At 41.9% G+C, this 26,872-nt stretch overlaps 1 protein-coding gene and 1 long non-coding RNA gene across 8 annotated transcripts in view; one reads left to right on the forward strand and one right to left on the reverse strand.

Annotated features, from left to right (window-relative positions):
• Window positions 1-26,872, reverse strand: part of BACH2 (BTB domain and CNC homolog 2) — a 265,247-nt gene that overhangs the window by 104,123 nt on the left and 134,252 nt on the right. For 3 of the 7 annotated variants that reach the window (XM_030555952.1, XM_030555955.1, XM_030555954.1), the window contains exons 3-4: window positions 19,648-19,723; window positions 3,188-3,337 (exon numbers count right to left, since the gene is read on the reverse strand). The exons of 2 other annotated variants lie outside the window; for them this stretch is intronic. The gene's annotated coding sequence lies outside the window, so the exon portion shown is untranslated. Of the gene's footprint in view, window positions 1-540; window positions 695-3,187; window positions 3,338-19,647; window positions 19,724-26,872 lie in introns of those variants that run through there. 2 more of the 7 variants (XM_030555953.1, XM_030555957.1) reach the window with 2 other exon arrangements.
• LOC115648396 lies at window positions 173-18,744 on the forward strand. The gene is made up of 3 exons (XR_003999543.1): window positions 173-183; window positions 13,454-13,465; window positions 18,652-18,744. It is a non-coding gene; the product is annotated as an uncharacterized LOC115648396 (long non-coding RNA).

Genomic DNA, 26,872 nt, shown 5'->3' on the forward strand with positions numbered 1-26,872 from the left:
AACAGGACAGCTGTGTAGCCACAGCCTAACATTGCAATTCCAGTAGCATCTGATCAAAGCCCTTTTATGTTACACATTTGTTTTGTGCCATCAGATAGCGCAATGCAACAAAGTTTATGAGCTGTTTGCAATGAGCTGTTTAGGGATGAAAACAGCCCTTCCCAACCTCCCTACTCCATCACTGTATGTAGGTTTGTGAACGATGGTGTAACATTAATGAATCAACTAAAGCTTTGACTCTGCATCAGAATCTACTAGTGTGGATCCAGATGCAGGTTTGCCCTAAGCCAATAACCAGCTGCTTTATGACATTGCAATTAGCCATACTTCTTGGGAGAGGGCCTGTGTCTTCTTCCAAGTTTTGCATGGTCATGAGCACATTGTTGGCAAGAAAAAAATATAAAAGGATTTTACAACATTTTTCAAATCCATGTCCCATTTTTCAAGTTAAGTTAGTGCTCCAACACTGCTACACTGTCAGAATGGAGAATACTGATTAACCATGGAACAGGCAGCAGCGTGATAAACATTCCTCTGTACCTCAGCTATGACCAGGGGATGAAAAAGTTTTTCAGTCATGTCCATTCAGCTTCTGACTGCTCTTTTAAATCTGTCACTTAAGGTGTCATCTTTAAGTTAGTTTCTCCATCATGGATTTGCAGAATTGAGCATTCAACAATCACGAGGAAGGCCCCAAAAGTCATGAGAAATTTCAAAATAACAAAATCCGTATTCTTTCTGTTTGCCTTGTGGCTTTTAAGCCTCCAGTGTGCAAGTTTCCAAGCTTTTATTTCTGCAGCCAAAAGGACTAGAATTGTACTTTTTTTAAAAAAAAAGAAAAGAAAAAAAAAGAAAAGAAAGCTGAGACGCTCACAGTCACATGACTCCAGGTATGGTATGAAAAACACCAAATATTGCGAGACTCATGACAGAATTGCAAAAGTCTGTAAGTAGTTTGCATCCACTAGAAAATGAACAAAAGTCACCACCTCATGTCACACAGGCCACTCAGCACTTCTCTGATGATGACGAAAGCTCTATTTACCATCTCTTTCAGCCAGCCAGCATCATCTTTCATTTTCCTAATTCTGTGATTTTTTTTGTACAATCACTTATTTTGACCAACCACTCTCCTTCCAGATCTTGGTATATACTGACAAACACGTATTATGTGTCTCTCTACACACCAATTTACTTCCCACACTTCTCTTTTTTACAATAATAGTTGCATATGTGAAAATGTTTTCGACAATGGATAGTTTTTTAAGAGTGCAGCCACAGGAAAGTATTCAGCTGTATTTACGCTTTTCATCTACATAAGCCGGTTAGGTTTCAGTTTTTCCTGGTTCCAATGACTCCTATGATAGCCTGTTTTTATTAAGACTATACTATACTCCTGGCCCCATAAGAGAAATAAATGTGCCTTCTTTTACTTTGATTTTTTCCAGACACTCCCGTCTCTCCCATGATTATGGTAAAATTCATACCTGTGTCTTTAGCTTACTTTATACCTAGTATGTTGAAACATTCAATGCCATAACAGCATGAATACTGCCAAGAACAGAATAAGATTTAAAGTCTCCTGATGGGGACACGAGTAGCGAGGATGGCAGATGTCCTTATACAGACTACAGCAAGTCCCAGACCTTAGGCCAGTATGAGTTTTCATTCCATGGATTCCCTTAAGGTTTCTCTGGTAGAGTTATTTGACCAGCTGCTAGTTGTCACATGTTTGTATAGAGAGGAGTGTGGATCATAAGCAATGCAGGATCCAGCCTTATCAAAAGGAGCTGCATTGTTGCTCCCAAAAATGAGGATGAGCAAAAGCAGGGAGCATCTTAATAGGTACGAAAGACCCCAAAATGTCTTCAGTTGATTACTAAAGTGGACAATGTATTTTATTAGCCATTATAGTTCTTCATTTCCCCTTTTTGTTCATTGATACAAGATTCTAATGCATAACTGATGAGGGGCATTGGTAAAAAAATACAAAGATCAGATGTACAAATTTGTCTCTATGGGCGGGTGTGTGCGCCTTTCCTCAAATTGCACTAAAGCACAGCCCACGTACTAGCCAAAAACACCCCTACCCAGCATTTGGTTTGATCAACAAAGAAATTAACGGGATAAAGTTCAACTCCAGCCTTCTCCCATGCCTGGCTGCTCCTAGGGTTCCACCCTTGGGACCACTCTGCCCACACTTTATATGCTGCCTCCTGGGTCAGGGCAGCAGCACTCCACAGCCCACTTCCTCCATCTGGGGAGCATTCCTTGTAGAGTTTCAGCCCCTATCTCCAGGGCACAACACTGATTCCTTCTTGACCAGATCAAGTGGGGGTTTGTCCACCTCATTACACCATCTACAGCAATCAACAGTAAATAACACAATTATATTCTCTGTGTGCACGCTCATTGCTAATGTACAACTTCTACCACTGTTACATCACGAGCATGCAGCAGGGGAGGGAGTATGGTCCAGCAATTAGATGCGGGACTGGGATTCAGGGGTCCTGGGTTCTATTCCTGCCCAATTCTGAGACTGACTTGTTGTAGATCTTCTGTGTTAGATACTACAGAAAAACTAATCTTTGGAAAGCCACTTAACTAGTCTGTGTCCCAGTGAGATCCTCACATGGAAGGGGCAGAGTAACTGAGGAGAAGTGGTAGCTGGAATAGAGATAAGAGGCAGCATAAGCTATAAAGGTACTGTGTTAGCATAAAACAATGAGAACAGAAGGCAAGAAAGAGGGAGAGCACAGCATGGGAGGGAGAACTGTGGTTCCACCATGCAGAAGCTAGGGAACACCCACAATATTACCATGCAAAGACTCCATCTGAACCAGCCTCTGAGGAGCAGTTCAAGTTGCTTTGGGAGAGCATGTATATGCAGGATTGAAACACTGAGATAAGAACAATTAAAACACACACACAAATGAAGTTATCCTGAAGAGGCAAAAACCTAGGCACACTTTTTTTTTAAAGAACTTTTTGCGAAGGTCAATGATGGAAGCAGAAATTACAGTCACAGTTCAGTTTACAAAGCCAGTCATAGCACTTCATACCCATCTATTCACAACCTAATGTTTTATGACATTTAAAAGATGGAACTTATTTGCTTTTTTGTCTGAAACATTTCATTCTTTTTACACTTCTTTTTTACAAAAGAGGAATTCAAATCAAGACTTACATGTAATTTTTCTATGTTCTGTGCTGGCTAATCTTCTCACGATGCTGGGAACTGGATGAATGGAGAAATTAAAAGGCTACAGCAATCCATTAAAATGTGGACCACCAAAGCTTTAGGAAGCAAATTTCTGGCAGCTTAGCTGATATAAACCTAAAACAAAATGAAGACAATCATTAAAATTCAGATATCAAATTTACATTAGATGTTACTTTTGGCAAATAATTAATTTGTTTTCTGTAATCTTGGTGACGGGAGTAAGACCATTTGTAAAATCAACATAATTTTTTCTTCTGTTATTATAAGCACAAGGAGAGTTACAAAGTATAAAGTGACCTATATTGCCATCTTCTGTGATTCTGCTGAGAGATCAGTTTTATATCTAATGAGAGATCTGTGCATATCACACATGCAGGGGCATTTTAAAAATAATCTTTATAATATGCAGATTATAGAGGATTTAAATAACTTAATATTGAAGTTTGCCAAAATTTAGCTTGGATTTCATTAGGGATTTTTAAACTGCTGTCTGAAGTTTGTTCCTTTGTTTAACCATTATTCTAGAAGGCTTCAGGGAGGGAGAGTTAAATTATTAATTTATTCCTTTTCATCTGAGACACTAAATGTTAAGATTGATCAAGGAGTATGGCCAAAAATAATAATAATAATTATCTGTACTATGCAACAAAAAGTGATTTTACAGTAGAGACTTTGACAAATCCTCACTGATGAGCATGAGGCTTACTCTTTTCTACAGATTTTGATCTTTATGAATGTGAATGGAATGTAGACCAATGCAGCATTGCTTTCTGAGAACACAGATAGACACACTGAGTGAAATGAACAAGAACTACAGCCCATATCTTGGCCTTAGAGATCAAGCCAAACAATTAAGCTGGGAGGAAGAAGGAATCCTTCCCATAGGCCACTACACCGACTTTATAGCTAGGGTAGCCACTATATCACTGGCTCCTCCACTAGTGGGGGTAAGAATGGCAGATAGATACATGTAAAGGTTGATCAATTGCCACACGTAAGCAGACGCACAGCTGTGTGCAGGGAATCCTCGTGGAGCTGGGTCCTGTAGTGGGTAGAGTGAACATAGCTTGCACTGCCTCCCCCAGCCCCACCCACACTGTGCTCCACAGTGGAGTAAGCAGGATTTACCCATAAAGGACATGTGAATTGACTCTGAAAGGGGCTGAAAAAACAGGGGGGGGGACAAAAAAGCTAACTTTGAAATTTCAAATTTAGAAAGCTCATCATAATTAGAAATTTGAAAAAGCAACTAGCTTTGCTCCAAATCCTCATCTTGTGTTCTACAACTGGAGACTTCAACTGTCTCCATCTCATCTGCCCATAAATACAATTGCATGAATAAAGTTGTGGAGGGCATACAAATGAAAATCCACAAGACTTGCTACTGGATTGAAGGGGACCTCAGCAGGATAAGAGGTTTGGGAGCATGTTCCTATCATTCACCATTGGTAGCACATTGGTAGCACAGGTACTCACCCCAAACTCAACAAAAATCGAAATAAAAAGACAAAAAAAATTTACATTAAGGTTTTTGGTTTTTTTAATCTGTGTGTCAGAAATCTGGAAAAACATTGACCAGCTCTCTAAACTGATCTCAAAAATCAATGAAAATTTTTCAGAGTTGGACAAAAATTGGGTAATTATTTTTGTAAACTCAAAATTTGAAAAATATTGAACACCACAAATGCAAACCTTGTACACACTTCAAGTGCTCATGGGAAGTAGGTTATATCTTCTGGATAGTGACTTACTGGATGATTTGTCAGCTGATGCTCAGACCTGCTATCAGGAGCGGCGCCAGGGTTTTTGGCGCCCTAGGCAGAGGTCCTTCCGTGCTGCCGGTCGTTGGCGGCAATTCTGCGAAGGGGGGGGTCCTTCCACGGCTCCTGGTCTTCGGGGCTCTTTGGCGGTAGGTCCCGGAACGAGTGAAGGACCCGCTGCAGAATTGCCGTCGAAGACCCGGAGCACGGAAGGACGCCCCACCGCCGAATTGCCGCTGAGGGTGGCAAAATGCCGCCCTCCCAAATCCTGGCGCCCTAGGCAACCGCCTAGGTCGCCTAAATGGAACCGCTGGCCCTGCCTGCTATTTTTGAACACATATATTCTAGAAAAGGGTAAAAAAAAATTTATTTCTAATTTATAAAAATTTCCTGTAATTTCATTATAGGGGGGACAACTTGACAGAGTAGGGAAGCAGGGAAAGAGGAGGAAATCTCTGTGATCACGAATGGACTCAAACTATGGAAATATAATACAAATATATCTATCAAATCACAAATCAATCATTTGTAAAACAAAAAAGAAACTGCCATTATCTCAGGGCAAGATGCTATAAAGCTAGAAAACTTTTTCAAGGGCAAATGACACTTTCATGCTAAAATTACACTTGCTACGGGAATGCTGGGAAAGCAGGAAGGGGTGATGGAGGGAGGGAAGAGGAAACAAAAAAAAGAATAGATTTTCAGTGCTACTCTGTTCTTGGAAGGTGTGATTGATGTTCACTGCTGTAAAAAGCATGAGACCGCATCCTAAACATTTCATTCCCTTCTGCAAACGTCTCACTCTGTTTCTCTCTGATGATAGCCTTACATTACATGGCGTGAGCCAGAAAGCATCAGGTTTTACACGTGATCTACAACATGAAAGCAGGAATCTCTCTGCTCAGGAGTCAGACCAGGGCAGAATGAAACCTAAGTCCCTACACTACGCTTTGTTCAATACATACTCTGTTGCATGTTTCCATTTTATATAGGAGTTTTCTTTGTGTAAGTAGGGAATGATTAAAGCAAAGTTTTCCTTAAAAACACAAAACTCAAACATCTGATATGAAAAAAGCAGAGCATACATGAAATGAAGAGCCAGGACCAAAAATGATTAGTGAACAAGTTTCCACTCATTTTCAGTTATTTCCTGAGTTAAATCAGGGTGCTCAGCGCTGTACTACACACAGAGGAGGATTCAGTCCAGGCCTCGAGGGGTCTTACCAAGTGGCTTCAATTCTGCAATCAGATCTGCATGGGCAGTCTCTGATTCCTGTGGGGATCCAATTATAAGACTGGGCAGTGTTGCTAACTCTGATAGTATTTGGAGCTTTTCTTAAAGGCCTAGGTCCTAGAGTCATGTGTGTGCAAGAGAATCTCAGCTTTCACTAAAAACAAAGTTTCTGGTTCTCACAGGTGCAGAGGAAAGCTTGAACGTATGACCTGGGTGTAGTTACAGGCTCAGAAAGCAAATGAAAAGACACTGAAAAATTTATTACTGAAAAAAATATTTTTTTAAGACAATCTCATGGAGTTTTGGAGCCTGACTCAATCATTTTTAACACAAGAAACTTACAGTAAAATAACACACCATACACCTCAGCTGGTAGGATAAAGCATCAGATTAAAATGGTGTTTTAAAAAGATTTATTTCTGGGGTAGACTTTCAATATATTGTATTATACCAGAGGTGGGCAAACGTTTTCGCCTGAGGACCATATCTGGGTATGGAAATTGTATGGCGGGCCATGAATGCTCATGAAATTGGGGGCTGGGGTGCAGGCTCTGGGGTGGGGCTAGGGATGAGGAGGTTGTGGTGCAGGAGGGTGCTCTGGGCTGGGATTGTGGGATTTGGAGGGTGGGAAGGGGATCAGGGCTGGGGTTGGGGTCAGGGGTGCAGGCTCTGGCCAGTGCTTACCTCAAGTAGCTCTCAGAAGCAGTGGCATGTCCCTGCTCCAGCTCCTACACAGAGGCATGGCCAGGTGGCTCTGTGTGCTCTTCTGTCTGCCTCTCCAACTCCCTTGAACCACAGCCAATGGGAGCTACAGGGGGCGGCACTTAGGGTGGAGGCAGTGTATGTAACCTCCTGGCTGTCTCTATGCATAGGAACCAGAGGGGGGACATGCCGCTGCTTCCAGGAGACTCGCTGAGCCACAGTAGCCACAGAGCAGGGCAAGCTCCCGACCCCGCTCCCTAACTGGAGCAGGCAAGCCCCTGATCCTGCTCCCCAGTGGGAGCTCGAGTGCTGGATTAAAAGGTCTGATGGGCTGGATGTTACCACAGTTTGCCCACTCCTGCATTATACTCTGGTAGTGTAGTTTGCCATAGCTAGTTTGCTAGACACTTTTCCAAACATAGGAGCCAGTGTGATCCTTGTCCCAATCTACTCAGACTGAAGACAGGACTGACTGCTCAAGATGTTCTGCCACCCTAGGCAAAACTTCAGTGTGCTCTCCCCGCAGGCGGGATACATCGGACTTTCAAGGGGGAGGGGCTGGTGAGCCCTCTGATGGTTTGGTAGTTATGGTAAAGGTGGGGTGGGCCAAGTGCCAGGAGATTGTAGCGCTACTCATTCTAGACATACGGGCAACAAGGCCATATCCGTACAATCATGGTGTTGTGATGTTCCACATGTGGTCATAGCGCTGTTCAGGTGTGGCGTAGCTGCTCAGGTTAAGCAGCTGCCTAGTTTGCCCATAATTAGAGTGGCTTCTAGCCATACAGTGAGTAGGTACAGAGGGAAGTACAGCAATAAATATACAATTGTGTTTACATATAAATATAGTATCTAAGCAAGACAAGAAAACCCATGTCAACAGTTTCAACAAGTTTCTTATAGGCATAGTTAGGTGAAAGGCTTGGCAGAGGGAAGAGACCGAAGGCTGGGCCAGGAGGAGCAGCAATCATCACAGAGGTGTGAAGAAAAGCAGAAGTTTCTAAAGGTCTGTGTTTCAATTGATATTATTTAATACTTATAGCACTAGCATCTAGTTGTCTCCATTGAGATTGGGGCCCCAAACTGTTAAGCGCTGTACAGACACAAGAAAACATTGTTAACAGAATTTATGCGCCATTTGTGGAAAAGTGCAGAATATTTCTTTTTGGTTGAAATGGCTTTATTGTAACTTTTCTTTAAAAAGTTTTTAACTACTGAAAGGATTATTTGGGGCTCAGAAGACATTTGTAACAGTGTTGGTTTTTAATCACATATTCTAAGACCAGAAGGGACCACTGTGATCATCTGGTTTGACATCCTATATAACGCAGGCCATAAGACTTCCCCAAAATAATTCCTAGAGCATATGTTTTAGAAAAACTTCCAATCTTGATTTAACAGTATCCAAGGATGAAAGAAAATCTGGCATTACCCTTGGTAAAGTGTTCCAAAAATTAATTACTCTCATTTCTAGCAAGTTCATATCCCACCCTGAAACCTGTAAGGAAATCTGAGATAGTTTTCCATTTCAGAGGAGATAAAATATCTTACTTTATTTTTTTTGGCTAACAAAATTTTCATGTACATATAACAATCTACTAGATTCACATTATATTTAGATTCAAAAGGACAAATTCAACCAGAACTTACATTTTGTGTATACCAGCACCTGGAAGAGGGCACCTCAGGCTGAAAGTATGAATGGTGGGAGCTTTCAAGATCAGAGAATGGCTGCAACTTCCTCTCCAGCAGGTATGAGATGCAAGGGGCTTGGGCAGACAGCATGTGCAGGTCAGCCAGGAGATGCACTGATTCAGTGCATCCCCTCAACAGCCTCAGCTGGCAGGGAGCACTGACCACAGATTAAAGCTCCCCACACTCAGGTCTGTTCCACACTGCAGAATGTTACCCTATTTAGACAACTGTTACGAGTGATCAATAGTAAAGATGATGCCAGTCATGATTAGCTGTCAGTGCAGACCAGGGCAAGCTGTGTTTTAGGACCAGTCCAGCTAACCATCTAACCATGATTTAACTGCTCAGAACAGTTGTCAGCTGACCTGATGCTGAAACACAACTGGTCCTTGTCTATATTGACTGCTAAACTGTGTTTAGCATCATGTCAGCTTACTGGATTCTTCAGATAGAACTGTGTTCAACAGCACACAGCAGTCTCAAGTGGAAAATTCTAAGGCAGGGAAGCAGGTTTTCCACCATCCGTCTTCTTCTGGAGTAAATTCCTCCTGGGATACACCAGCTTCACAGGGCAAGAGAGGTGGGATTTACCTTTGGTGAATATGGCTCAAAACTTGTAAGACATATATAAACCTGGAATATTTTAATGTAGGAATATATTTGAAATAAAACAAACAGTTCCGTTGTAACATTACATCCCCTCAGCAGCATGATCTACGAGAGGAGTAATTACTAGATTGAAAAGGGGAATGAATATATTCTATAAGTAACCCCTCCAAATGATAAACAGAAAATCATGTTACATTTGACAAACGATTCCATTGTGTGATATATTTCTTCAGAAGAGCTAGAGAGTTCTGTTAACGAAAATGCTAACATGCCAAAGGAAAATGAATTGGAGACTATACTGAAATCACTAAAACTACCACAGAATCTTGTTACCAAAACTGGAGTCCCAGGTCTGATGTGGGATTTGTCAGTATTTTCAATTTTTTCAATTAGGACTCTACACTTTTCATGCCATTGCTAAAGGATAGCCTGCTGGGCTTATGCATTGGGATTCATTCCATGACACATGTAGACCACGCGGATTTACTTGAAGTCCTATTGCAGGCTGAAGATTTTCAATGTTTGTCATAATCTAACTGATCATTTACAACTATTTCTTTTAAAAGTCCTTTACAAAAAATAAACAATCCCAAAAAGGAATGGACCACTCAAGAAGCCAATATAAAACTTTCCCCAATAAACTTTAACACATGAAAGAGGCATTGTAAATGCTATGGAAGATGAAAATCCTAAAAAGGTAAGTATAAGTATTAACCATGTCCACCGTCACGCTTTGTTTTTAAAAAGGTTTTTCTAGAACATTTCTAGGAGTCCGGTGGCACCTTAAAGACTAACAGATTTATTTGGGCATAAGCTTTCGTGGGTACTCACGAAAGCTTATGCCCAAATAAATCTGTTAGTCTTTAAGGTGCCACCGGACTCGTTGTTTTTATGGATACAGACTAACACGGCTACTCCCTGATACTTAGGACATTTCTGACAATCTTCTATTAAGCCCTTATTCAACTACAAAAATAACTGTTTAAAACAGAAGTGAGAAATACGGCTGTGGCCCAGCAGTCTATAACTAAAGCAGAGCTGAATTTCAGATAATTTCAAATTTAGCTGAAATCTGATAGTTTCCAAGTCAGATAAACATCTGTGAATCCAAAAAAGTTACACAATTGGCCGAACACAGCTTTCATTAACTTATCAGTTGAATGCCTACAGATGTACTTAAAATTAGGGCAGGTAAATTTAAGGGAAAAACAGACTGAAACAAAAAGTTGTACAATTTTGCAATGTTTTACTTGAAGTGAACTTATTCATAGATTCATAGACTCTAGGACTGGAAGGGACCTCGAGAGGTCATCGAGTCCAGTCCCCTGCCCTCATGGCAGGATCAAATACTGTCTAGACCATCCCTGATAGACATTTATCTAACCTACTCTTAAATATCTCCAGAGATGGAGATTCCACAACCTCCCTAGGCAATTTATTCCAGTGTTTAACTACCTTGACAGCTAGGAACTTTTTCCTAATGTCCAACCTAAATCTCCCTTGCTGCAGTTTAAGCCCATTGCTTCTTGTTCTATCATTAGAGGCTAAGGTGAACAAGTTTTCTCCCTCCTCCTGATGACATCCTTTTAGATACCTGAAAACTGCTATCATGTCCTCTCTCAGTCTTCTCTTTTCCAAACTAAATAAAACCAATTCTTTCAGCCTTCCTCATAGGTCATGTTCTCAAGACCTTTAACCATTCTCGTTGCTCTTCTCTGGACCCTCTCCAATTTCTCCACATTGGTCTTGAAATGCAGTGCCCAGAACTGGACACAATACTCTAGTTGAGGCCTAACCAGCGCAGAGTAGAGCGGAAGAATGACTTCTCGTGTCTTGTTTACAATACACCTGTTAATGCATCCCAGAATCACGTTTGCTTTTTTTGCAACAGTATCACACTGTTGGCTCAAATTTAGCTTGTGATCTACCTAGATCTCTTTCTGCCATACTCCTTCCTAGACAGTCTCTTCCCATTCCGTATGTGTGAGACTGATTGTTCCTTCCTAAGTGGAGCACTTTGCATTTGTCTTTATTGAACTTCATCCGGTTTACCTCAGACCATTTCTCCAATTTGTCCAGATCATTTTGAATTTTGACCCTGTCCTCCAAAGCAGTTTCAATCCCTCCCAGTTTGGCATCATCTGCAAACTTAATAAGCGTACTTTCTATGCCAAGATCTAAGTCATTGATGAAGATATTGAACAGAACCAGTCCCAAAACAGATCCCTGCAGAACCCCACTTGTTATACCTTTCCAGTAGGATTGGGACCCATTAATAACTACTCTCTGAGTACGGTTATGCAGCCAGTTATGCACCCACCTTATAGTAGCCCCATCTAAATTGTATTTGCCTAGTTTATCGATAAGGATATCATGCGCGACCATGCTCACATCTGCCCCCCTGCTCACATCTGACTATAACATTGTAAAGGAATTATGTTTTAGTTTAGGAATACACCTAAGGAAGTAGATGTGCAGCAAATTATAAGTACAGAGATACTCTAGGTGCCGAACAATTACGGTAATGAATGCAGTTTAATTAGATAACTACTACAGGAGATCAAAAGATATTGTTATATTGCTTGACTCATCTGTTAATCATGCCAGTTTAGGTCATCTTTTCTGTTATCATCCAAATGCTGCTCTCTTCTTTAATGCAAAGCCAGTAATGTCAATTGGTTGCAATGGATGTAACTAAAGAGGAGATTTTGCCCAATGGGCTGGATTCTGATTTCATTCAGTTCAGTGCCAATCAAGAATAACTCTACCTGAAGTCAATGGAATTATCCATGTGTAAAAATAGATGCAAATTCAGAATCACACCAAACGTCATTCAATCATTTTCCAGAATGCTCTCTGGAGACCATGGGTCACTGGGTACAGTAGTGCCATTCCATGTATGAAAGGACTTTTTTCATTTCTCCATCTTTACTCTCAAATTAAGATGGGGAAGTTTAAAAAAATTAAGAAGTCAGTTTGTGGATTATTTTTCATTCTGTTGCAATGAAAAGTAGAATCATGAGAGGAAAGGGGCTAAAAAATAATTCTCTGTGTGAACTTAAAAAGAAAAGCCAATAAGGCCATGCACACTAATGCTGAGAAAAAGGAAATGGTACTTCATTTCAGCCAAAGTCATAAATCTTACAGACCAGATTCTAACAGCAAAACGGCAAGCAGGGGAATTTTTATAAACAGATAATTAGTTCTGAGCTGAGATCAGGTTTACTGTACTGTGTATTTTGTGTCTGTAGCACTGCCTGTATGTAGTTTCCCAAATGTTCAAAATATTGTGTGAGGTTTTAGCATTGATTGCCACTGATTTGACTGGGAGATGTGGCTGAAACTCCCACAAACTGCTATAAAAATGACATGTGCAGATGGATATATTTGCTCCACATAAAGCCAATAATAAAATTCTTCCAAGAAGAACTGAGCAAGATTTTCAAAGCAGAAAATGCCCTGGCAGCACTGTGTTCATAAATCCATTTCTGCCATAGGGAGGAATGGCTAAAACAGAAGATGGGTTTACAGGCCTAATCCAGAAGAAAATAGTCATGCCTCACTGGATGTGCAAACCACCAAGGATGAAGACGCTGGATGCGTAGCAGGCTGGTTTATCCAGGGGAAAGGTTGGCCTGCTGAACAAGCCCAAACAGGAACATGAGAAACAGTTCGGCAGCTACAAGTTGCAGTGCTGCCTAGAAGGATGAGAAATCATGTCGACAGCTTTCCACATGGTCTCAAGCAGGGAGTCTGCCAGGTCCTGTGCTTGGATACCCTGTGATGTTGTTTTAAAATGACAAATATCTCAGTTATTGGTAGATGTGAGAGGACTCTACTAACTCGAATAGCTAGAAAGGGGTGATAGTTTGAGAAATCTGTTCCCGGTCATTGCATGCAGTATTATATGGCAGCACCTGCTGATTAGTAGGGGTTCTCATAACAAAATTTTTGGCGGCCTCAGAGTGCGGCCACCAACTCTCGCTGGTGGCCACTGTTACAGTTTTAACTAAAAATCCTAATTAAGTTTAAGAAAGACAAATAAATTTGTATGGATATTTTGCAGACTCTAATAAAAATAACGTACACTTGTCTCTATTCTTTACAGGCCTAAACAGAACCACAAATTAGGTGCTTTGCACGTTCTTGTATTTTTTTGTTGTTCTTTATTTTCTTTTTTGGTTGTTTTTTAAAAGACCTGCTAGCTAGTAAGTCTGCTGCTGTGAAAAGTGATATGTATAAGTTTGTTAATATCACTTTTCACAGCAGCAGATTTACTCAGTCCAGGCAAGCCCAGGGACAAATTAAGCCCTGGATGGGAAGGTGGGTAGGGAGGCAGTGGGGGCCAGAGGTGATGGGGATAATGTATGAGGGGTCAGGAGAGGCAGTGGGTGCCAGGGGGGAATGGATGGGGGTGAGCCCAGGCCTGGAGCCTGCTGTCCTCCACCCCAGGGAAGGTGGGGAACTCACTAGCAGCCTGCTCCTCCAGCATTTGTGACTCCAGAGGGGGGCAGGACCCAACCCCTGCTCGCAGCCTAAGGGCAGGGGCCACTGCTTTGCCCTCCACCCCCATCACTGCCCAGGAGGTTGTGGTGGCTAGAAAAGCACCTGGTAGCCGCATGCGGCCACAGTGGCTACATTTGAGAAACGCTGGAATTTTGATATTAAGGCATGGCAGATCTGGAAATCTTCAGCCCAAAAGGCCTCTCCCCCTCCCAGCTGAAGTTAAGATCAGAACTGTCAAGGCAACAACTTGCTCCCTTTAAAACTATTCCCTGGCTGACAGAGGTTCAGTCAACCAAGGAGAGTCCACCCCTCTCACCTGTATATTTGAGAATGAACTTGGCTCAAGGTCATTCCCAGTTCCCTGAGCATCTGGGTAAGTAACAGACTCTCCAAGTGGGAAAGAAGCAGTCATAAGCAGTAGCAAAATTTTGCTTCAGGCAGTGCAAAGTCATGGCTAATGGCATGGCAACTCCTTAAAATATGGTCAGCTTTGTTGCTATGCAGCTCCAAAGTCCAGAGGAGCTGCTGTAGGCTAGCAGAAATGGAGACTGCTTTCTGCTAGCTATGGCCCCAATGCACTATACTGATTGTACTTACTACTTTCTCCCTACTTTTCACTCATTCTGCTTCAACCCCATGCAGGGCCAACTATCATGGCAGCTCAGTCAAATCACATTCCCCTGTTGGCCTGAGGGATCACTGGAGAAATACACAACATGCTGACTCCACAATGTTTATCAGCTCCGGGGTTTAGGGCCAATGCTCAAGTCCAAAACTCAGATGCCCTACTTGGGATCGCTAGACTCCAGGGCCAATCTCAATTTACAATGTTAAACTGCAATTATGATTCTTTAAACATTCAGACTAGTGATATCTTTAAATCTTTAACTCTTTAAACACATCACTGGCTCCCACTGAATTGATAAACTGGATAAATGACCAAAAGACATGAAGATGGGTCCAAATTTAACCTGAGTGGAACAGAGCGGGAAATCTCATTCAAAGTACTGGACCAAATGAAAAGCTACAATACAAACAAAGGTTTTGTATTACTATTTTAATGGACAAAAATTCTTCCAAATTGTCATTTGGCTTAAGTAGCAACATGCAGTAGAGTAAGCAGTGGTGATGGGTTCTACAACTGCCAGACAAATCTGAGTGTGCCAACATAGGCATTTCCAATCCTGAGCTCAGGGAGATATTGACCACCCCACTAAATGTAAAATCCACATCCAAATCCAGGTTCAAGGAAGGTATTTGGATCTATTTTGTGTAACAAAATAAAAAAACTTTCTACCAAACACTTCACTTCAGTTCAGCAGGTTCTCTGTACAATATTTTTTTATTTAACAATATACTACTTCTATAGCAGGCATGGCACAATGGTGGCTCGTGGCTCCTTTACAGGTAAAGTGTGGCTCCTGGAGCCCCCACATACATGTACCGCTCCATTCTCCACCTACAAAACTAGTTTTGGGGGGGGGGGGGCTTGGGGCTTCTGCTCTGTGGTGGGCTGGTAGGACTCGGGGCCTCTACCCTGTGATGGGGTGGGGTAGCCCTGCGGGGGGAGGCAGGATCTAAGGACTTTAGCCCCACGGGTGGGCACTGCTCCTGGCAGGCACAGTGCCCCAGGGCAGGCTGCGCATGTCTTGCAGCTCTCAAACTTCTGAAGATTATTGTATACGGCTTGGAGGATCAGTACATTTGGCCACTCCTGTTCTATAGCATCTGCTTTTATTAACCGTGTAATACTTAATACCACTCCCACACCACCAAAATAAATATCCTCCAGAGCTCTAAACATTCCAAGAGGAATTACTTTTAACAAGAGTTAAGAATATGCATTGCTTTTATTTAATTTTATTGTAAACTGTATTTAATAAAAAGCTCTGGATCTCGATTACTTTCTTTGTAGAATGTTTACTATTGGTGCACCAGCCTTTCAAAGGGAAGTGCATACTCTTTAAATAAATCAATCAATAGCCTACTTTAAATAGTGATTTCCATACATGGATCTTGAAGTGCTTTACGAAGTCCATACAAGCCCCATTTTAGACACAGGTTAAACCAACAGAGACTTGCCCACAGTCATGCAGTGAAAACAGAGTAGAGTGACTTGGCTTGACTAATACAAGACCCTCGGGTACCATGGTGATGAGAGCAGTACAAATACATAAGAGTGAAAGAAGCAGTAAGAGAACGCAAGTCTTATCTTCCAGCACCTCCAGAGCATGTACAGCTGCTCCTTTCAAAAGTTAGCCTCTAAAGAGCTTTCTGTACCTTTTGTATCATTTGCTTAAATGCTTATCTGAAACTACTTACAGCCGTATTGCTCAGTTTATTTCCACCCCACCATGCCTCTAGGAGCTACAGTAAAAAAGGGTTAATACTTGTCCTTTTTTCCATTGGCAGATGACCACCCAGTTACAAAATGATGAGACTCTCCACACTTAAAATGTGACCTACTGATGTCACAGAGCATCCTAAATATGGTAGTGTATTGTATAAATCAACTATACCATTTAGTTCAATTCCACTGGTGTAGAACACACATTCTTCTACTTCTTTAAATATTAGATGACTTCAAATGTACCAACATCCTGTCTTACCTAATACTTCTAACAAGTTCTATCAAATGCCATGACAAAATCAGACATCACTACAGGCAATGAAATCATTCACTAGGAATTCATTTTTTAATCCAAAAATTAGATGTGCCAGATAGATCTGACATGGTTTATCGTACAGCCTGAGGATCATACGGGCTCTACCAAAAGGAATCTAAATGACTGCTGAAGACAAAGCGTATTTACACATATAATAAATAGATAAAATTGCGGTCTGCACTTTGTTTCAGGTTTCAAAGCTAACTTCCGGCCTCCGTTAAGAGAAATATTTTGCATTTCAGTTTCTGAGTCACCAATTTTAGCAAGTGCACTGCCTGGAATTACTAAGAATAGGAGCTGATCAAAATATTGCAATTTGATTCAGAAAGTTCTTTTAAATTGTGACACAGGAACTTTTTATGTGGTGACTGGACAGAGAAATCATTTTGGGGCAGATCAGCCGTAGAGAGAGCAGGATAAAATACAAAACCATCTTCCACAGAAAGTTGAGCTTTCCATTGAAAGTATAGGGCAGTGTCTAGTATTATTCAGAAATGTTTGGCAGTCTTTTCCCAAAAGCTGCTTCCACTCTCCTGGTTAAGGAATATAAAACAATATGTACACTTCAGAAACATATCTGAATCACGGAGGAACGAAAAACATTCCTGAAAAGAATCTGCTACGAAACTGAAATTCGGAGACCGCCGCAGTGTTGTGTCTAAGTTGAGTCATCAGTTCCCTTTACACCCTAATAATCGTCGGCACTTTGATCAGAATGACTGATCTGAATGCTACTTTGTGTTTGTATTTTTAAGAGCTTCCCTATGTAAACAAGCACGCTATCATCTTGCGGACAGGGTTACATTTGTGGAATCATGGGGAACATCTGTCAGAAACAGATATCGCTCTCTTCAGTCAACCCAGCATATTCTGAATCACTTTAATTGTGGTACAAAAGAGGCAGCCCAAAACAGGTCCATTATCATAGCAAGATTATGCCATCACTTCTAAGTGTTAGCAGCTTGATCTTACTGTACTTTCCTCGGTCAGTGTGCTATTAAGATTAAATTTAAAGTCTCCATGAAGGAACTCCTATGGCAAGTAGCTCATGGGAGTATGGAAGGACCTCTGTTCCCTTCAGCCCCACAGTGAAACCAGTTCTGCTAGCAAAAGACAAGGAAAGAAAAAAAATTATTTAACACATTTTAGAGCAGGGAAGGACTGGACTCTCACCTGTTAACATAAGGAGCAGCTCTATAGGATCATAGGAGCTGTTCATAAGAATGTAAGAATGGTCATATTTGGGTCAGAGCAATAGTATTTCCAGTCCAGTATCCTTTCTTCTGACAGTGGCCAGTGCCAGATGCTTCAGAGGGAATGAACAGAATATGGCAATTTATCGAGTGATCCATCCCCTGTCATCCAGTCCCAGCTTTTGGCAGTCAGAGATTTAAGGATACCCAGAGCATGAGATTGCATCCCTGACTATCTTGGCTAATAGCCATTGATGGACGTATCCTCCATGAACTTATCTAGTTTTTTTTTTTTTTTTAACCCAGTTATACTTTTGGCTTTCACAACCACCTCTGGCAACAAGTGCCACAGGTTGACTGTGTGTTATGTGAAGAAGTACTTCCTTTTGTTTGTTTTAAACCTGCTATTTCACTGAGAGAACCCTGGTTCTTGTGTTATTTGAAGGGGAAAATAACACTTTAGTCACTTTTTCCACACCATTCATGATTGTATAGACCTCTATCATATTCCTCTTTAGTCGTCTCTTTTCTAAATTGAACAGTCCCATTCATTTTAATTTGCCCACAAATGGAACCTGTTCAAGACCCCTTATTTTTTGTTGCTTCTCTGTACTTTTTCCAATTCTAATATATCTTTTTGAGATGGGGCTACCAGAACTGCATTCCCGGTGTGGGCACACCATGGACTTATATAGCAGCATCATTTCTGTCTTATTATCTATCCCTTTTCTAGTGGTTCCTACCATTCTGTGAGCTTTTTTGACTGCAATTGCACCTTGGGCAGATGTTTTCAGAAAACTATCCACAATGATTCCAAGATCTTTTTCTTGGGTGGTAACAGCTAATTTATACCTCATGATTTTGCATGTATAGAATCGGAGTTTAAGGTCAGAATGGACCATTATGATCATATAGTCTGACCTCCTGCACAATGCAGGCCACAGAATCTCACCCACCCACTCCTGTATCAAACCCCTAACCTATGTCTGAGCTGTTCAAGTCCTCAAATTAGGGTTTAAAGACTTCAAGGTGCAAAGAATCCTCTAGCAAGTGACCATACAAGCCGTTGGGATTATGTTTTCCAATGAGCACTGATTTGCACTTATCAATACTGAATTCCATCTCCCATTTTGTGGCCCAGTCACCCAGTTTTGCCAGAACCAGATAGGGAGGAGGGGGAAAAAACACAACGCTATGGTAAAGAGACACCAACACTGAGGAGAGGGAGAGGATACTGAATGGTGCACCAATGCCTACAGGCACCACATGTTAACTCAGGACTAAATCAGTCTTTGCCACTCCTTAGGCCAGTAAGATCTAGGAGTATTAATGAGAGTGTAGACTGAGCCTTTAAGAGGTTGCACTTTACATTCTCTATAGTAACATATCCTCAAATGGATGATGGAAGGATCAGTACTGACGGGCTGTACAGGGAGCCATTTCCAGCACTTCACAGTAAGGCTTTGAGGGATGAGAAGAACATAAGAATATTAAGAGCCTCTGAAAAGAAAAATGAGCATGAAATAAAAAAGGGGTGACACTGAAATTAAGAGGGGAAAGGAAGGGACGGTGCATAGAAATAGAGGAGAAGCAAAGGCAGGAACAAGGAAGGAACAAGGAGGGTGCTGAAGCAGTTAGAGAAAATACACAAAATCCAGAAGGAGTAGGTCTGGGGAGAGGAGAAGGCAGAGATGAAAAAACAAAGAGGAAAAAGAAAGGTGACTTACTGGCTGGAAGCTAATAAAATGCGTCTGAAATTTTTGTAGTTTTTCTTTTTGAAAAATGCTTGGATGGGAACACAAGGGTATTTCAATAGCAATATGTAATGAGTGTGTATGATGGGAAAACATCTTAATGCAAGCTCTTATTCAAGCCCTTTAACATAGCATGTAACTAGAGAGTAAAGCTGGTTAATGAAAGAAAGCTACAAGATTATAAAATTGCTTCTCATACATTTAGTCTAACTTAAAATCCAGTGGGTAGCTTCAAACTATCATTTAAAGATTCCTAAAAGGGATTTTTCATATGTTACCTGAGAACATTACAATGGTTCACTTACTTTCAACTAAATTTGGAAGGAAATGGATGGAGACATAACCATACTGCAGGTAGGAGACAGATCATGCAGGCCAGACCTGAAAATGACATGTGATTCTAATTAGTTTCCTGTATCAGTATGGCAACCAGATTTAGCAAAACACAAAGCAAAAGGGCTTTTTGACCCTGACTTCCATAAAGTGTTTGAAGTTTACTGCTCCAAGATACAAGGTAAACTAAAAAGAAGGCAAAAGTAAAAAAACAAACAGGGATTAAGGGAGAGGTACAATGATTTTGGAATTCAAGCAGGCATGCAATATAGACTTAGCAGCTGGCTTCAAGAAAGCACTGCCAATACTAACAAAACCTTTCCAGTCTAGCACTGCATATCAGCGGGTGGTGTACAAACATACGTAAATGTTAACTGTGCTGTAGGATAGGTAGGCAAAATTTGATGTGAGTAATTTTGTCAGTTGTTGTTCCTGTTTAGTTTAGTTTGCAACAACTCCTAAATACCATGATAAAAAAACGTAAGGGCACTGGAGAACAAAATAAAAGATTCCTTATAAAGTTGAGAACAGATAAAGGCAGTTAAAAATAATTAATGCTACCTTGTAATCACTCTCTGCTTCTCTATACCAATGTAATTTAATCAGAAAACATGAGTACAGATTTTATTCCCCCTCTGCCCTCCATTTCATCCTATATACAAAAGGAAAATTTCAAGATTTTAAAAAATATATGCATACCAACTGTGCCACAGTGGTGAAGTCTTTTATTACTTTCAAGGCGCTCAGTATCAATATGGATTAATCTAGTAGATGGATCGGCAACCTTTGGCATGCAGCCGGCCAGGGTAAGCACCCTGGCAGGCTAAATCATTTACCTGCTGCGTCCACAGGTTCAGCTGATTGCGGCTCGCACTGGCCACGGTTCGCCAGTCTAGGCCAATGGGTGCTGCAGGAAGAAATGTAGGTCGAGGGGTGTGCTGGCTGCTGCTTCCAGCAGCCCCCTTTGGCTTGGAGCGGCAAACCGCGGCCAGTGGGAGCCGCAATTGGCCGAACCTGTGGACACGGAAGGTAAACAAACCAGCCTGGCCCGCCAGGGCAAAGGTTGCCGATTCCTGATCTAGTATCAAAATACATTCTGAAATAGTTTTTTTTTTTTTCCACTTGAAATTCTCAAGTAAGAATCACACACACAATCTCACTACTGTGGGTGAAAGAGCCCTTTTCTTTGTATTTTAAATATTTGTTTATTACTGTGTTAGCGCCTAAACAGTGTCAGGCTTCCACTCCCCCTCACCCCAAAAAGCTGTTGCCTGAGGGTTTCTCTCTCCCTCTTCAACTCTCAATCTCTTCTCAAATCTCATCTGAAAACCTGCCCATTAATTTTCTTCTCATTACTATTACTTATCATTGTAGCTGTGTTTTTTAATTACATTAAGGTGTTTGGGGTAGAGTTTGTATGGTGGATGTTGTACAATGCAATGTTGTTGCGTATTATTGTTCATGTTCATCGGTGAGCAGGACCCAACAATACCACATCACTAGGCGCAAAAGTCTCTCTCTCTCTCTGCCAAATAATAGTATTTCAAACAGAAAATTCCATCACTTCTCCTTAAGTTCTGAAAGCCAAACAAACACTTATTCAGTGCTCTCTTTGACTTTCAGATAAACAAAATCCTACCGTATCCTCCACTGGATATCTGTGTACATTAATGGAAAACTGATGAAAACATAGGTAAAGAATCCCTCCTTGGTTATTGTACACATGGTTATAAAAGCAAGTGTAAATCTGCCAACAGATGTTTTTATGAAGAAACTGGCATAAGACAGCTTCCTATTTGGTAAATAGAGGAACAAATATTTGTTCCCCCATATTTATTTTTTCTACTCAGATTTAGGTAAGACAAGAGGATGTTTAATGAGTAAGCTGATTTCAGCATTTATCCAGTCTATATAATTTGGCCCATAACATAGCAGGCCTTCTGGTCTCAGAGATGCACTATGGATTCTATTGCCATCATAATGAAACCACACAAGTTCACTTCTTTTATTTTACAACCACCTGAAGGATGTACTGTAATGGCAGAATTAGTCATGTATTGATGACTTAAGGATATTAAGCAATATGCTTCCGTCACCAATCTCTACCTCCATGTAAAATGGTTAAATTGAAAAGAAAACAGTAACTCTCCCACTTGGAGGCATGATGATCATGTCGTGGATATCTAACCAAAAATTAGTAGGCATCAGATTACATACAGTAAACTCATTACTGAAAAAAGCAGGAAACAACTGTCCCCCTCCCCAGACACTTCTATTCTTTTTGCCCTCCAGCAAGATGAAACTTTATTGATCTCCAATCATTGGATAAATATGTTGAGACTTGGCTATCACTTACCCAGTGTTAAAGAGTACCCTTCCTGATTTACAGAGGAAAACTACCTTTTCAATATGTAGATAAGGGCTTGTATACACAGTGGTGTAATGTGCCTTACAGGGATGTGATTTCTGAGTGACTTATCGTATATACTCATTCATAAACCGAATTTTTTTTAGTGAAAAAGGGAAGCCCCAGAGAAGTGGGTTGGCTTATGAACGGGCATAGAGAGGGAGAGGTGGGACACAGCCCCTCCCCCCAACAGAGGGAGCAAGGAGAGGCAGCACAGCCAGAAGGGAAGAGGTGGGGCCAGAGTCTCTCGCTGCTCTCCTCCTAGCCTCCGAAGCAACTGCAGCTCCGGGGCTGGCAGGCTGTGGCTGCGCCAGAGCATGCTCCAGCCGTGCCGTCTGGCCCAGCCCGCTGGAACATGCTGTGGCTGTACCACCCAGTCTGGCCCGCTGGAGCAGGCTGTGACCGGGCTGCCCAGCCTGCCGGAGCAGCTCCTGTCAGGCCAGAGACATCCTCCCCTGGCCCTCCCCAGATAAAGTGGGAAGGGGTGGGATGGGAAGAGTGTGGGGGTTCCGGGCAAGCGGTGGGGTCATGTGGGGGGTGGTCACAGGAGTTACTGTCCTGACCCCCAGCTTCTCCCCCACAAATCATTTCCCTGCCAGTTGCCTTCCTGGCCTGTCAGGGTAAGCAGATGGCGCTTTGGTACACTTTGTTTACTTAGGTTTACCTACGAGGCCTGTGGATGCTTAAGGTGAACAAAGCATCTCGACCCGCCAGTGGCTTATCCTGATGACCTGGGAGCCAAAGTTTGCTGACCCCTGAATTATAAGGTCAGCTTATGAACCAGTTATAAACATTTTCCATTTTTACTTATCCATCTTGAGAGGATCGGCTTATAAACGAACCGGCCTATGATTGAGTATATACGGTAATATGCTGCACATTAATTGGCGTGTGTAGACCCTGCTGGTGTGCTCTAAAGGGTCTCACGTGCCCTTTAGCAACAGCACCATATTAAAGCGCACTAGTGCATACCATCGGGGCCTACATGGACCAATTAAGGGCACAACACATCTGTGCACTTCAGAAATCAAACCCTTATAGTGCATGTTGCTGCTCCATGTAGATAAGCCTTAAATGACTACTAACTGGTTACTTCCAGTAAGTGTATGGTACTAAAACAGCAATGGACAACTAATCTAGCATCACGTTTTTTGAGCTTTACTAGACTAAGATCTCTAGTTTCCCTCTAACTCTCCAATGCTTCCCACTCAGTTGTTCATACTGTAATACAGGCTGCTCCAAAACCCCACTCCAGTGAAGACTAGCAGCACTGGTTCACAGAGGCCAGACAAGTGACTCATAACTAAGGCAGAGGGAGGATGAGAGAACAAACAACACGTGAAAGAAGTGTAGTCACACTGCTTAATGTGCTATTGGAAGGTGTTCAGATATAAAGTTGTGAGCATGCTTTAAGACTCTATATAAAACGGAACAGAAGAAAGCTAATGACAAAAGTGCCAGTGCTGGTAGATATACATTCAAGTGGTGGGGAATCCTTAAAGATAGCTACAAGCTGAATTTATTGAATAGAAACATGTCTTTTCTCTTATTTGAGAATTCTTTCTTCAAACTTGAAGGTTTGGAGAAAACAAATGGATCAGATACAGCTGCCTCCTTCAAACCTCCACCTCATCCTCCCTGGGTCTGATTCTGATTCTTTATTAGTGTAAATCAGGAGTTGCCCAGTTGAAGTCAATGGAATTGCACCACTGAATTGGGGCCCAACTGAGTAATAAAGCAAAAAAGTAACATGGTGCTAGGAGCAAAGTGGGGAGCAATTATAGAGGAGTGCTGGGCTATTGGGTGGGGCAGAGCTTTGGGAGACTGAAAGAAAAAAGACAGGAAAGTGACTTGATGAAAGAGTGTTCATGGATCATAGTAACACAGCGAGGCAGAAAGCGCCAGATTGAATGCAGTTCAGAGACAGGGGATAAATACGAGGAAGGAGGAGCTGGAAGTGGCAAAAGACAAGGGATGAGTCCCAGGCTACCATGCCTGGAGGCTACAGAACACGATGTATGGGGAAAGGAGAAAACTCTGAAGAAAAGGGAAGCGACAGACATAGTTAACAGGAGGCATCTGGAGTTCAGTGAGGATGAGAAGATGGAAATGTAAAAACCATAAATGGTAGACAGCTTAATAGAGGAAGAGTAGGAGCTCATGAGGGAGCAGGAAGAGGGATGGAGGAGTAGCAGGAGATAGGAATTAAAAAAAGACTGATGGTAGGAAAGTAAGGAGGTGTGGCAGAGATGGGAGGGCAGTGTGGGTTCTGTGCCGGGAACCAGGATTAGGAGGACAGATGTCACCAGCAGGTAAAAGGACGTTTCAGAGGAGCAGGTGAGTAGAAGATTTGAGAAAGCGAAGAGGGGAATGCAACAGAAATGTGGGAGAACAGAAAGAAATACAGTTAATAAGAGCAGTGACTGGGTGACGGAGGGGAAAGGTGTAGAAATGGAGATTGGAAAAGACCAGAAGGAGAAGAAGAGCTGAAAAAAAAGATAAAGAGCATGTAAAAAGGGAAAGAGTTGCTGTGCTGGAATCAGAGGTCAAACAAAAATGTCCCTCCCAGCTGAGCATGAGCCTGCCTGCGACTTTGGGCCCTGACTGTAAAGTAACCTTCCTAGTATTTTGGAGAATGAAGCACTCAAAACATTCTGTACTCTCTTCTAAAAGAAAAAGGACTCAAGCACTTGTGGGAGAACTGTCAATAACAGGTAAAATGGCATATAAAAGGCACTTTACATATCATTTCTGACTTCTTAATCAGAATTAGCATGAGAACTGTGTTACATTCATATCAAAATCTCCAAAAGAGTATTTGCTTAGCAGAGGCTAAAAAGAGGAACAGAGAGGTTGAAAGGCCAGCTGACCCAATTAATTTCTATTCCAGGTAAGTTTCAAGCTCTGATGACTGCTACTAAAAGGTCACTTCTGCAAATGTATGGCCTACCAGAAGGTCTTGAAGAAGAAAACCTGGTCTCCTTTTTTGTTTCCTTCTTGAATTACTGGAGTTCATCTTTGAGAGATCATTCAGTTTCAAGGCTGTCTTCAGCTCTGCCAGACTTATTACTATCTTAATATGCAGAGATATCCACATACAATCTAAATACTGTGAATGGCTATGTTTTTGGGATGTGTGCACATGCAAGTATGTGAGTATCCAATAGATACAGATGACTCAGAAAACTGTGGAGAGAAGGTGATAGAGGAAGCAAAGCAGGGCAATGGGACGAGGGGTGAGAGCCAGCTGTTGCTTAAAACGGCTGTCACTACATGGTAGCATTCTAGTTCTTTTTAAAAAGAAGAATCTGTATTACTAGAAATCTGGTCAAATGGTGGGATTTCTGTACAAATTATTTGGGGAATCATCTCCTCCACCTCTAAAATATTGAAATTCAGGAGGAAGAGGTTACTTACCTTGTACAGTAACTGGATTTCTTTGAGATGTGTCCCCCTATGCGTGCTCCATGTGAGGATGTGCATGCATCTGTACACTCTTGATCAAAGATATTTATCCATGGGTCTATGCCTTACACACGCACTCATGCTGTGGTATGAGGCATGCAGGGAGGAGCAGATTACTGCCACTCCAGTTCCTTCTCACCAATGAAAGTCTAGTGAGAGACTGAGGCAGGGGAGAAGGAAGGCGGGCAATGGAGCATGCATACTGTAACACCTTGAAGAACTCCAGTTACTGTACAAGGTAAGTAACCTCTACTTCTTCGAGTAGTGTCCTTACCATGTCAGGAGACTCCCCGAGCAGTACCTCCATCACAGAGGAAAGCGTTGAGGTATTTGATTCAGTATGATTCATAGAACAGCATCAGCAAAGCCACATTGGCTCTGGAAACAGTCAAGAGCAAATGCTGGGAAAACGTGTGCAACAAAGACCAGGTAGTTGCCCTGCAGATATTTGAGACAAGCGTATTTTTCAGGTGCGCAACAGATGTAGACTGAGCCCTGATGGAGTGAGCAACTACTATCATAGGAGGATGAACCCCTGAGACTTTGTAACAGGAGAAAATTAATCCTGCAACCCATTTAGACAGTCTTTGGGAGGAAATCAGATGCCCTTTCATTCGTTCTACAATCAAGATGAAGAGTTTAGGAGAAGTCCTAAAGGGGCAAGTCCAGTTGAGGCAACAGGCAAAGGCTCTTTTAACATCTAGTGTATGGAGGCTTGTTTCTTCCTTTGAAGTGTGAGGCTTGAGATAAAACACTCTCACCAGAGAGCCAACTAGGAGCCATGCTTTGAGGTGAAGCGCTGAGAGGTTGGGGTGGGTGATGGATCCCAACTCCTGGATGAGGAGAGTTGCTATCAGCGGAAGACAGAGGAGTGGTTTCAGGGGCATATGAACTATAGCTCTGCAAATGACACCTGGCTTGGACATGCTGGTGCTACGATGGCTATGAATATCTCCTGTTTCAATTTGTTCAGGACTTTGAGCAGGAGATGCATGAAGGGAATAAGCATATAACAATACACAAGGCTAAGGAATGATCAGGGCGTCTCTCACTGATTTGTGGCCACTTCTTTCCCTCAAGCAGAATCATCTGCACTTTGGACTGGATGGAGTTGCAAAGAGATCTCTCTCTGGATGAACCCAAGACAGACATTTCTTTCTGAATATCTTGTTATCCAGCTTCCATTTTTGGTCAGTGCAGAAGCATCTGCTAAGGAGTCCGCCACTACGTTCTGTCATCCTGTAGATAAGCCACTGAGATCTCTATGCAGTGTGATATGCACCAGTTCCATAGTTTTACAGATTTGGTGCAACAGGACTAGGATC

This window comes from Gopherus evgoodei, chromosome 3 (assembly GCF_007399415.2).
Source record: "Gopherus evgoodei ecotype Sinaloan lineage chromosome 3, rGopEvg1_v1.p, whole genome shotgun sequence".
NCBI lineage: Eukaryota > Metazoa > Chordata > Testudines > Testudinidae > Gopherus > Gopherus evgoodei.